Source organism: Microtus ochrogaster, linkage group LG7_11 (assembly GCF_000317375.1).
Source record: "Microtus ochrogaster isolate Prairie Vole_2 linkage group LG7_11, MicOch1.0, whole genome shotgun sequence".
NCBI lineage: Eukaryota > Metazoa > Chordata > Mammalia > Rodentia > Cricetidae > Microtus > Microtus ochrogaster.
This window is the reverse complement of record NC_022032.1, coordinates 7,452,190-7,465,437: the sequence shown is the minus strand read 5'-3', so window position 1 is coordinate 7,465,437 and position 13,248 is coordinate 7,452,190.

Sequence of the window (13,248 nt, the reverse complement as noted above, 5' to 3'; positions counted from 1 at the left end):
CCTGTCTCCTACTCAAAGCATTTCTAGGATATTATTTATTTTAGTTTTTGAGACAGCATCTGACTCTGTAGCCTCTGTGTGCAGAACTTGCTAGATAGCCCAGGGTGGCCCCAAACTCATACTAATCTCCCTGCCTCACCTCTCAGGAACTGAAGCTATAGGTATGTCACCATGCCTGGCAATACTATTTGTTATTAATGACTTGTTTTTCCTTGATTCGCAAGAGTTTACATGCGAACTCTTTCAAGAACAAAAACAGAAACAAAATAAATATAATAAAATATAATAAAACCAGACAAGACAATAGAAAAATAAAAGAGCCCTAAGAGAAATGCCAAGAATCAGATGCCCACTTGTTTACACACTCAGGAGTTCCGTAAGAGTACTACACTAAAAGCTACAGCGTATATACAGTATATACACAGAGGACCTGAAACAGACCCATGTAGGCTCTGTGCTTGCTGCTGTAGCCTCTGTGAGTTCGCGCGAGCTTTGCTCAATTGTTTCAGAGGGCCTTGTTCTCATGGTTTCGTCCATCCCTTCTGTCTTCCAGCCCCACTGCCCTCTTCCTCCTCTTCCACAGGATATGCTGGTCCCTGAGGGGAGGGGTCTGCTGGAGACCTCTCATTCAGAGCTGTGCGTTCTAAGGTCTCTCTAGCCACCTACTGTCTAGCTGAGGGTCTCTCATTTGTTCCCACCTGCGGGAGGACGCTTCTCTGATGGTGGCTAAATAAGGCACTGGTCTTTGCATATATCATTAGAAGTCATTGTACTGTCCATCTCGTGGACTGCACACACACTCTAAATCGTTAAGGCTACTTATCTCTTGTCGTAGATGATGCTCTGTGTTTTGTGTGAATGGTTTTTTAATGAGGATAAACCTCCCCTAGACAAGGCACACAGAATCGTGGTGACTCCAAGATTCTTTCCAAGGCGAGTCTGTGCTACAGCTCCAACCCCTTTTTATCCCTTGGGAGTGTCATCTCTTGGGGAGGATGCCCATGGCCTTCCTGTGCTTTAGAACATCAGTCATTCCTTGCCTCAGGCTCTCATTAGTTCTCAGGGATCTTGGTCGAGCTACAGGGTTTGCAGTTTATCACAGAATCAAGAGGGGACCTCTTGATTTTTACTCAGCGCTGCCTTCGCTAGCCACATCCTTGCCAAGGTTCTCACGCTCGATGCAGTTAATTAATCAAACCAACCCTTGATCCTTGTGGTCAGTGGGTCTCTTAGACTTTTGCCAGGCCCTTGTGAGGAAGCCCTGCCTTCTATGGCCCTGCCCATCTCTGTGGGGTGAGACTTTCTGCGCCTCTCTGCAGGGCCCTGGATTGGTGCTTAGGCAGAGCTGGTGGGAATGGCAGGAGTTAGGAGCCAGAGCACTGTACGTTCTTTTGTTGGGCTTTTTCCTGAATCGTCAATTTTCTTCCTCTGCACTGATTGACTCGGGCCCGCCCGCCTGCCACTGACAGAGGAGCGATTCGTTGATTCATGTTAACTTCTATTAATAGAGCTCATTATTTCTCGGGAAACCGGCAGGCCGACGCTCCTCCTTGTCGTCTGTTTTCAGGACACCGTTGATTCTTCTTCAGCACATTAAGTGGTAGCCGTTTAAATCATACTGATGTCTTCAGTTCCAAGAGACGCCTCGGATGTCTCCGGCGTGAGCGAATTAAAAATGGGTGCTGGACACCTGAGCAGATCATTTACCTGTTTGCTGTGGTTTTTAACTTTGAAACACAGATAAGGCATCTAGCCTATCTGTGTGCAGCCTACACAGATGTTTCTTTGTGTCCACTGCTTGGGCGTGTATTCTTTTCATCATCTACTGAAAGTATGATTTTCTCAATTAATTTATTTAGAGCTGGGGTTTCATCTAATCTAGACTGGACTTGAACTCACTGTGTAGTATAGCATGACCTTGAACCGTGATCTCTTGGTGCTCATACCTCTACCTCTAGGGTGCTAGATTACACACGTTTGCTGCTACGACAGATATGGAGGGTTTATGTTGCCCAGGGTGGCTTCTAGTTTGCTATGTAGCTAATTTCCTGGTTCTCCTGCCTCCATCTCCCACGTGCTGGGGTTACAGACTTCTACCAGCACAGTAGATACCAGGGACTTTTACCCCAGGATTTCAGTGGCTTTAAGAGCACTTTTATAAGATGTGTGGGTAGTTTTCTTTTCTTTTTGTCAACTTTATACAACTGGCGTCTCTTGGGGAGAAGAGCCTCTTGAGGAATTGCTTCTATCAGAGTGTCCTGTGGGTATGTTTCTGGGGGTACTTTCTTGACTGATGGTTGATGTGGGAAGGTCCAGCCTATTGTGGGGGGTGTCACCTCTGGGCAAAGTGGTCCTGGGTTGTACAAGAAAGAAAACTGGCTAGGCCATGGGAACCAAATCAGTAGGTAGAGTTCGCCCATGGTTCCTGCCTCAGTTCCTGCCTGAGTTCCTGTCGTGACTTCTTCAGTCATGGAAGGTGATGAGAAGTGTGGATCAGGCAAACCCTCTCGTCCACCAAGTTGTTTCCAGTGATTTTTTTTTTTTTGCATTCACAGAGAGAAAAGTAGGACACAGGTTTGGGGGTCTCTGGACCCTCTTGGGAGTGTGGGAAAATTTACAAGCATATGTACTGGGTGGGTATGATGGTCAAGAGAGTAAGGCATTAATGTGGGCTTGGAAAAAAACGCTATGATTCAAAGTTAGTGAGCATCAGCAGACAACGGGAGTCAGATGTGGTAGTCCTTGCTGATCATCCTAGCTCCCAGGAAGTTGAAACAGAATAACTGGTTTAATGCTGGACTACACTGAGAGATCATATCTTAAAGTTCTCACATTAAAAAAAAAATAAAGGAGGGAAGGAGAGATGGCTCAGCAGTTAAGGTCATGTGTGCTTTCCCAAAGGACCGAATAACTTTCAATACTCTCATGGTGACTCACAACTGTCTCTACACCGGGTTCTAGGAGGCCCTCTTCTGGCCTCTGTGGGTACCAGGCACATGAATGATACACAGACATATTGCAGACAAAAACACCCATACAAACAGAATAAAATAAAATAAATATTATAGAAATCTGAAAAGAGAAAGAAAGAAAGAAAGAAAGAAAGAAAGAAAGAAAGAAAGAGATGGGACTGGGAGTGACCACTTAGTGGGCAGTGGTGTGGTATAGCACACTGTAGAGGAACCGTGAAGCATTGTGCTGCTGTGGTTTACCTGTTTCTTTTCTTTATTAAAACCAAAACCAAAGGCCAAAGAGATGGCTCGTTGGGTAATAGCACTTCCTGTAGAAGCTCTTAGAATTTAGATCCCAGTGCTCATGTAAAACTGCCACCTCATATAGCCCGAATTTTAATTATTCTTAATAATAAAAACCCAGAGTCAGCTATGAGAGGGTGAGAGCTGAAAGACCAGAGGATTAGAGTGGCAGCAGCTAGAGTTCTTACCTTTACCAATGCTCAGACCAAAGGGGCGATCCTGTCCTCAGACTGCTTCTCAGTCTGTGTCCTCAGACTGGCTGCCTAGATTTCAGCCTCCGACTGCTGCCTCAGACTGCACTGAGCTCCTGTCTCCTCCGGCTTTATATTCCTCTCTATGCCCAGCCACAGCACTCCTGTCTCCACCTCCCTAGTGTTGGGATTAAAGGCATGTGATCCCAAGTGCTGGGATCTGTGATCTGTTTCTCTTTTAGGACAGATTCAATCTCATGTAGCCCAGGGTGGCTTTGAACTCGCAGAGATCCATCTGCCTCTGTCTCCTGAGTCCTGGGACTAAAGGTGTGTGCCACCACTGCCTTGCCTCTAGTGGCTTAGCTCTGCACTCTGATCTACAGGAAAGCTTTATTTTATTTGTTAAAACACAAACAAAATATCACCACAACCTCAGCCCCAAGGGGAGGAGAAAGAAGGATCACTGGGACTTGTTGGTTGCCAGGCTAACCAAGACACATGTGTTCAGTGTTCAGGGAGCAACCCTGCTTCAAAGTAATAAGGCAGGAGAGTTAGAGAAGCAGACACCCAATGCCTTCCTCTGGTCTTCATGAGTATGAATGGGAGCATACACTTGCATACACATAAGCACATACACCAGCACATAAACTACACTGCACTCCCCTCCACATGTACTCGTGCACACACCTGTGCATGTGTGCGCACACACAGCAATATAACTTCAAACACCAAAACCACATTCAGTTCTTTCCTTCCATGGGAGCTGGACACTAGCACCCATCACATCTTCTCCTTGGGAATGATGATTAGGAATCTGTTGGGTCCTGAGCATCCCCATCCGTGTGCATATCTTTCTGAAGGCCTAAGAGAGGATGCTCCCTCATGCCCCTATTTCACGCATTTCGGGGCGAGAGCATTTTAGAAGGGCTGCATCTTGTCTGGAGTCACAGATTTGCCAGGCAGTGTAGAGCCCCAGAGGGAGGACAAACTTTCCTAAAGACTGATGTGTCATGACTTTGCAAAGTGCACTGGCAAGAGGCAGGAATTTGTGTGGTGATCGCTTCCCTCACACCCCGCAAGTGAGTTGGCAGCTTGAGCCTCTGCCAATGGCATACCTGATTGATTGATTTAACATTACAGCCATGCAAAAAAAAAAAAAAGAAAGAAAGAAAAGGAAGAAGAAGCATGGAGGAGCTGTAATTGTTGCTGGAGGTGGCTGTCAGCCTCTTGCTGAGTGAGTGACTGGTGTCTGAGGGACCCCTGGGGGTGCCTGCTGGCTCAACAGGAGGGATCTTTCTGCTCTGTGCTGTTACTCTCTGGAGAACCTTTGAGGCCAGATGCTTTAAGGACTCTGGAGACAGTGCGTGTGCACACACTCCACACACACACACACACACACACACACACACACACACACACACACACGCCTGCATGCACATGCACAGAGAATCTATTGGGGTTTTGTTAAAGTAACCAGGAAAGTGGTTGTGCTCCCTGTGTACCTTTTTCTGGCAATCTGATTGCAGGAAGATATGGTGGGAGGCTTGGTTGAGCTCTGGGCATGACCACGTAATTTTTTTTTTTGGCCATCTTTGTAGTCTGACTTCCTTCTCTTTCCTCTTCTCTCTCTTCCCCTCCTTCTTTGGTGACTGAATCTAGGCCCTTGTACATACATGCTGGTACATGTTCTACCACTGAGTTACAGCTTTAGTCCCACAAGCTTGATGTTGCAAAGATGACACAGAGTAGAGGGTTAATAATAACGAGAGCATCTGGACAGTTGTGTATTGTCTTGGCAGGGTCACAGTACGTGCCTCCCCCTGCGGATCTAATGGTGTGTGGGCAAGTGTGAAGTGTGTGGACCTCCAGAGGACCTGCCATCCTCTCTGGATAGGTCAGGATGGAACAACGAAGGTTCCTCTGTGCTGTGCTACTGGCCCCTAAGTTACCTTAAGTTGTGGACTCAGTGGACTGATCTTTTCTTATTCTGTCCTTAGGTTTGGTGCTTGGGCTACTTAAAAATTCAACTGTTCCCCCCCCAGGGAACACATTTTCCAAACTTTCCCAGATTCATTTACACTCTCCCAGGTGTCAGTTTATCAGATCTCCAGTGAACATGTTTTGAGGGGGTGAGGGAGTGGGAGGTGACACGGAGAAACTGTAGGAGATAATGAGGATGGCTCCACGGGGGACCGTGGGATCATTCACGATCTAGCTGCAGGTGTCTGCTGTGGACTGATGGGAGACAAGGCAAAGGCAGCGGGTGGGTATGCGATGGGCAAGCCCACGTGGGTGCCGTGGCCACCGAACGCACACCCTTGCTTTCAGGGGACTCCTCTGCAGATTTGTTTGTTGCCTGGCACCGGGGAAACTGAGGACTTAGAAAGTGGTTTCAGATTGGGTTGTTCCTCCCTGAACTGTGAAAATAGGAAGACTGTCACAAGTTTGAGGCCAGCCTGGCTCTACACAGTGAGTTCCTGATCAGCCAAGGATGTAAAGCAAGACCCCATCTCCTCCCCCGCTAAAAGAAGCTATCTGGATGGCTCTGTGGGTAAAGTGCTTGCTGCTAAGCCTCATGACTGCGTTCTGTCCCCAGGACTCACGTGGCAGAAGGAGAGAATGACTCCCAAAAGTTGTCCTCTGATTACTCCATGTACTCTGTGGCATGGGTCACCTCTCCAAACACATAAATAAAACTGCATAAATAATTAAGTAAATACATTTAAAAAGAAATAAAAACAAAAGCTTCATTGTTCGATCAGGGGTGTGCTCCCAACAGAACTGAGTAGTTTCCGTAGCCACACATGCACAGCTTCTCCGTCTAGAACACTAAACGTCTATGGATAGCCCCCAGCAGTGCTCCACGTTTGTTACAATTGATGGACCTACATTGACACATCATTATCTCCCCAAATCCAGAGTTTACCCCAGGGTTCACTGGTGCCACACATAGGATGGGTTTTGACAAATGTAAAATGACAGGGATCTGTCATTATAGTGTCATACTGTGTAGTTTTCAGGTAGAGGAGATAGACACAGGGGACAAAAAGAGACAAGCTGAATAGTGGCTAGAAGCAGAAGAAAGACAGACTTGTGTGGCCAGCCTGAATAGTAAAGACAGAATCACCCCAAATTGTTCGCTGGGACCAACAGCCAACCCACACGATGTGGGAGCCCACAGAAGGGCGTTCGTTCTACTTTGACCAGAAGTCAGAGAATTAAAGCCTATTCCTGCTCCTTCAAAGAGGTTTGACCCAGGGAGTGGCTGCCTACAGGATGCTTGGTTTAAGGTGTGGTTATTGCATGTCCTGCCTAAACAATAGATTACTTAATTCAGGATATAGTTGCTTGATGTTTCAGGTACTTAAGAAGTAATTGCTCTGTTTGTTCTTTGTACCATGTTAAAGCAATCTTTTTCTTCTTACCCCCCTTTTGGATTGGGGTATAAAGCATATGGAAAATAAACACAGGTGAATTCAGTATTTTCTGATTGCCCTCCCGACTTTATTCTGCATCTCTGTTCCTTTTCTTTTATATCTCTGTTCCTTCTGCCTACAATTTAAAATTTCTAATCCACACACTTGCCCCTGCCCTGAAATGTGTGAACCCTGTTGAGGCTGGACCCCAACAACATGGAGATGACCGTGCATCTCCATGCTATCAGTCTTGCAAAACAGGTGGCTCCCACCGTGTATTGGATACCATGATTCATAAGATCTTATATAAGGACAGGAAAAGGTAGTAAACCCTCGTCACAGAAAATCCCATCTCACCCCTGGAATTGCCTGCATTTCACCTGCCTTGACTGATGAATAGTCCTTCCCTCTGATGAATTTTCCCTATGAAATGAACTATTTAAACACAGGCCACACCTCTCCTAAGAGACCCCTCCATTGTCTCACCGGCGTAGGCTATTGTTTTTTAACAAAGCTTCATGCCAGTGCCTTCCTTTGTCTCCTCTGGATTCCTGCCCTGGTGTTAAGAACCTGCCTGTGTTGCCAACAGCAGTTCCACTGCCCCACCCTCCTTGCATTTACCTTCTCATCCCTCTTTCCCTTACCCTGGAACAACTGAGCAGCTTTCCTTCTCCGGAATGCCATACAGACGGAATCAAAAAGCATGTCGCCTCTCTGATGAGCTTCTTCTACTTAATAATATGCATTTAATGTTCTTTTACACATAGTAGAGAACTCTCTTGGGCTCAAAAAAAAAAAAAATTACACTCTGTGGCCCAGAGTTTCAATTCATTCAAACATGCCTGATTTTTATCACCTGAATGAACTCATGCAATAGATATTTATAAGAGGCCTAATTATAGCTGATTGTGCACATGCAATATGATTTCATTTGTTCTGCATTCCCTCATCCCAGCCCTCAACCTCTTGAAGATGGACCCCCTTCCAAGACCATAGCAACAGGACTCCGAGTTGGTGGCTTCCTTCTAGCTAATGAGGGGTAAATGGTAAGACAAGCAGGACGGGGAAGCAGCAGCCAGAAAGGAGGAGGCTGGAGACTCAGGGACTCGGTGACCTCTGATTATCCGAAGCTGCTTCTTGAACACATTTTTGTGAGACCGCCTGCTGTCTCTAGTCGGCAGGCTGCCTTCACTCCTCCTAATTAAAGCCAGCAGGCTCCCACGGAAGAAAACAATTTCAAAGCAAAGAGATGGGGTGGGGAGAAAGCCTTAGCCTTCTTCTCTTCTTCCAGGGAGACTCTGAGCTTGTTGGAGGTGAAGCTGGGCTGAAAGACCAGCCTGGGGAATTAAAATCCAGCAGGCCACTGGCTTCCTTTGAATTGACTTCGTTCTATTTTACTGGGACCTTGGGATTATACCCAATGAGTTATAAGAAAGGAATCTATAAATGGCACCTGACTTCAGCTCTCTGACTTCCCGCCCACCCTACGTGAGCGCTCCTACCATGGTGGGTGGGTAGCATTGCTAGCAAGTGGGCCCCCTGAGGCTGAGTTCTGGTCTGTCAACTAACCCCAGAGTAACGGAGTGTTTGGGACTTGGAGCGTGAGCTCACCTGATTCCACAAGTCTGGGTTCACCTCCCATCTGCTGGGATCCTCCATCTGCTAGGAAAGGGCTGAAGCTGTGCTTGGGTGTCCCCAGCCTCTACTTCGCACCCTCGATCATTGCCCTATCCCTGAGCCGTCGTTGTCACCCACTGCCTCTACTGTGACCTTCTACCACCTCCTTTTGCGTCAAGACTGAGTTCTGTAGGACTCGTCGGAGATTGGAGCTGCTGTTACAGGGATAAGTGCCCATCAGCTCATATCCTGGATACTTCTTCCAGAGTTGCCGCCTCTCAACTCCTCCAGAGACCTGGTTGACCCCAAACCCCAAGTGCTGTCAAACAGTCTGTTTCTTGGGCCGGCCTTTAGGCAGCCATGCCTGGGGGGCCTACCCTTGCCTTCACGTTCCTTCTAGTCCTCCAGCCCCCTGCCACTACCTGGGAACCCTCTACGTCTCTTCTTTGTCTCCTCTGCTGCCTCTGGGATCCCTTTGACCATAGAAGGGCAACCAACTGAGTCTATTCCCCTTCTGCTAAGCTCCGCTCCTGGCATCACCCACAGGAGCCCTTAGGAGGCCTGACTCAGGCTTTCTGACCCTTTCTGGAATCTGACCTCAAATGAATACATCAGCAGGGGCCTCAAGCTTGCAGCACTGCCCCCCCCCCCCAGGGTGCATGTGCACGTGCTCACCTATCTTTGAGGCTGAGGTTTCTGGGACTGCATCAGCTCTCTCTAGCCCCTCCCATCTTCAGTTGCATCTCCATGACAACCAGGTCCGAAGGGGAGAGAGACACTTGTGTGGTGGGAATTAACTCCTGAGTTAATCAAGTGTCTGTCTTCTTACATTCCAGAATGCACCAGCTGATGCCTCTGATGGCCAGGCTGGGGCAGTTTCCAGTGTGCAAGCTTGGTGTGTGTGTATGTTCAGAAATGTTCCCAGCAGTTCCTAAGAAGCAGCATATTTCATCGGGGCGGTGAGGTGTCACCCTTGCTCAACTTTTTTTAGTTATTTAGTATTTTTGTAGCCTATAATCCCCCGCCTTAGCCACTGAATGTTGGGATCTCAGATTGCACCAACACACTCCGACCCTGCTTAACTCCTGTTTTCTGAAATCTTATGCACTGTACATAGTTGGTTTCCCCAGTCTTTCCCAGTTTCCCCCAGAAAACCAAGGTTCAGTGTCTTTCAACTGAATCCTGGCACTCCAAACTCCTGCCATAGGCAAGTAGCCAAAGTCTTTGTGGAATCCCTCCTGCCTGGCCAGGCAGCCCTTTGTTAATGATGGCTTTATTTGTTCAAATAAGATTTCGTAGTATTTACATATATTTTAACATACATTTCCTATGAAATGCCTTTCTTTTGCAAAGACTGGAAATGATGGTATAATCACTGTAAGATACGATATAAAACTGTATTAAGTAATATGTATTAGTATTATTACTGTATAGGTCTATACTTTTTTTTTTTAAAGTAAAGGAATCTTGTGTATAATGAAGAGAAAAGGAGTGATGAATGACGGGGACTTAAGTTTTCTCAGGCTGGTGTTAACCGGCATGGCCCCTCTCGCCATTCCTTCTTCAGTATCACACACAGCTGGTTTTAAGTGGTTGTGGACTTGGGAATCGCCTGTGAGCCTGGTGGCATGTCAGTAGAACCAGGTGGATGCAAGAATGTTTGTCTCTGATGCGTTCCCAGTCGTCGTTGGAGCTGCTGGCCCGGGGCCACTCTGGTAGCATTGTTGCTCTAAATCAGATGTTCTCAGACATTCTCAACTATGGATTTTGAAAAAGTCCATCCTGGCTGACACTGTCCCCACAGTGTGTGGCGCTGAAGTGTGTTTGAATGGGTGATGATACTTTCTGCTCAGTGTATTCTGAGCACCCGGCTTGTCATTGGTGAACCTGAACCCTTCATCCAGGCTCCCAGGCCCAGGAGGAAGACCTGAACAATTTAAATCAGAGTTTGTTACTATTTAGGCATCTGTATTGGCCTGCTTTTAGGGTCCTGATAGAATATGTCCTCCGCTGCAGCCACTGAGAGCATCTCCTATGCACATTTGCTACATTCCCCTTTGAAAGATGGGCCTTGCCCACCTCCTGTCTCTCCCTCCCTCCTCCTCCATCCTCCTCTCTCTCCCCCTTCCTCCCTTCCTCTCCCTTCCTATCCTCTCCATTTCTCTGTCTCTCTATCCCTCCCTTCCCCTCTTTTCTGCCACTCTTTCCCCCAAGACCAGTCTCTGTTTCCTTGCTGTTCCCTTCTGTCTCTTCTTTCTCCTCTTCCAATAAACCTCCTATGTGAGCCTTGTTGCATGGCATAACTTGACTTCATGGCATTTTTAAAAATTCAACAGAGTTGGTTTAGGCAAGAAGGACATAGGGCAAGAAAGAGTTGGTGGCTGGATCTATTTCTATCATATAGATGAAAGAGCATGCATTTGGTTAATTCTGAATGTGTTATTTAACTTCTTTTGCATTGCTATTTTTTTTACCTGTAAAATGTATTTATTTCACAAATATTAAGCTCAAACCATTTCCTAGCTTCCAGGGATACAGCAGGAAGGAGGGTGAAGTTTCAGACTCAGGAAACTTAGATTTTGCTGACCTAGCATAAAGTCAACCTAGTCAGAAACAAAGAACATTTGGTTATTTGGGACTAATTAGGATAGCAATCTGAGCAAACACTGATCCGAGCAATCTTAGAAATGAGCTTCAAGGTTTTACAAAATGACAACTGTATTTATAGATGTGAGCTGGAGGAGGCTGGTAATTTTAACACTCATTAGGAATGATAGGTGCTGGCAAAATCCAAGTTGCTTTGTAAGAGACATCAGGTGTGGTCTCAGGCTCTTGGTTATTTGGTGGGTAGTTAGGAGAGGAGCCAATTGTATTAAGGGTCAGGAGGGTTTAGCGGTGATTCAGAGGTCAACTCTAGGGCTGGGATCAGGGTGTATGGGGCTAGTCAGAGAGGCTCCGCGTTGCCTTTCTTTTGGGCTGCTGTGAGATGCTAGGTTTATCAGGTGGGTCTGCAACCAAGTTGAAAGGTTCAGTTAGAAGCAGATGCCTGGGATGTCATTAACGATGGCCTTTTAGCTACATTTTAAATGACCCCCAATACTGCTCCAGTTTGATTTTTTTCCTCGACAATTCCAATTTAGGGAGTGAAAATGGGGCAGAAGAGACATGAGCAAATGGATGTTAACAATTTCAGCTAATGATATGGGCAATAGAAAAACAAATTAGCGGAAGCACAAGTTCTGTCAGATTGTCTTGTGGGTGAAAAATAAGTCATGCAAATGAATGCCCTGGCCATAGGAAGAGCACAGCTGACAGTGGCTTCTCTTGCTTTGCTCAGAAGCATTGCAGCAGGAGGTGGTGACCGGGTCTCCAGGCCAGACTTTGTTGCCTCTCTCAGCTCTTGGAGAAGATGTCTATGGTGGTTTAAAAGAAAATGGCCTCCAGAGGGAGTGGCACTATGAGGAGGGGTAGCTTTGTCAGAGTGGGTGTGGCCTTGTTGGAGGAAGTGTGTCACTATGGAGGCGGGCTTTGAGATCTCATATATGCTCAAAGCCTTGTCCTGTGAGACAGACTGCTTCCTGTTCCTGTGAGATAAGATGTGGAACTCATGGCTACTTCTCCAGCACCATGTCTACCTGCACGCTGCTATGTGTGAGCATGATGATAATGGACTGAACCTCTGAAAATGTAAGCTGGCCTCAATGAAATGTTTTCCCTTATAAGAATTACTGTGGTCATGGTGTCTCTTCACAGCAATAGAAACCCCAGCTAAGACAATGTCCCTTGCAGGAGGAGGCACAGTGCTACATGCTTGGGACAAGCAAACTCTAAGCCTGGACAGGGCATCTGAATTAGGGTCCATGTCCACCTTGCTCTATGCTTTACAAGGCAACACTTTCTGTCCCTCCAAATGAACTCAGATTGACTACCTGGAGCCCCAGACAGCCTTGACTGGGAATCTAAGCATGAAAAGGAACAAGCAGGAAAAACCCCATAGAATCAATAGGACAAACTAGAATGGGGTAGGGTGAAGTAGGGTGACATGTTTAAGAGTGAACCCGACTTTCTGTTTGAAACAGCCACAGTTCCCCCAATGCGGCTTGACTGAGAGACCATATGCTTCCTTCCCTTAGGGCTGTGAGACTATATGTTTACCAGAGGGTGTCTGAGCTTAAGCTTGAAAAGATAACTGGATGCCTTTTTGGCACTTTATTCCTGGCTCTGAGGATCCAAATTCCCTGTCATGGAGGTTCTCAGATTGGTAGAGATTTTCAGGTCCCAGGAGCATCTCTGTGCCCTGCCTCTGCTCCCCACACTGACACACTGACATGCCCACAGGTACAAATATGACCTTGTACTTCCCTTTTCACCCTGGTGTCTGAAAGTCTTTTAAGAGATTTCAGAATCTCTCACAGTAATTCATGCGGTTCTAAGTTAATGGGTTTGTCCTTCTTCCTTGAGTTGTCTGTGGTCTCTTAAGGTGTAAGTGACACGTAATTAGACTCCTTGAGCTCATTTTTGGGGGAGGAGGCTGAGAAAGGAGAACAGTTCTGCATTGTGCATCCTCCTATGGGGAAGGATGTGTGGCCCGGCATTGCATCCTAGCAACTCTACTTGGACCTTGGGCAAATAACTTAACCTTATTTGTCATCCAGGAAATAACAACGCCACTGATGGTGGTGATACTTATTTTACAGAACCGTAGTTGATGAATGAAGAATGATTCTTGGTCTGAAGTGTTTGCTCCTTGCCAGCTCCTTCTCTGTCTGG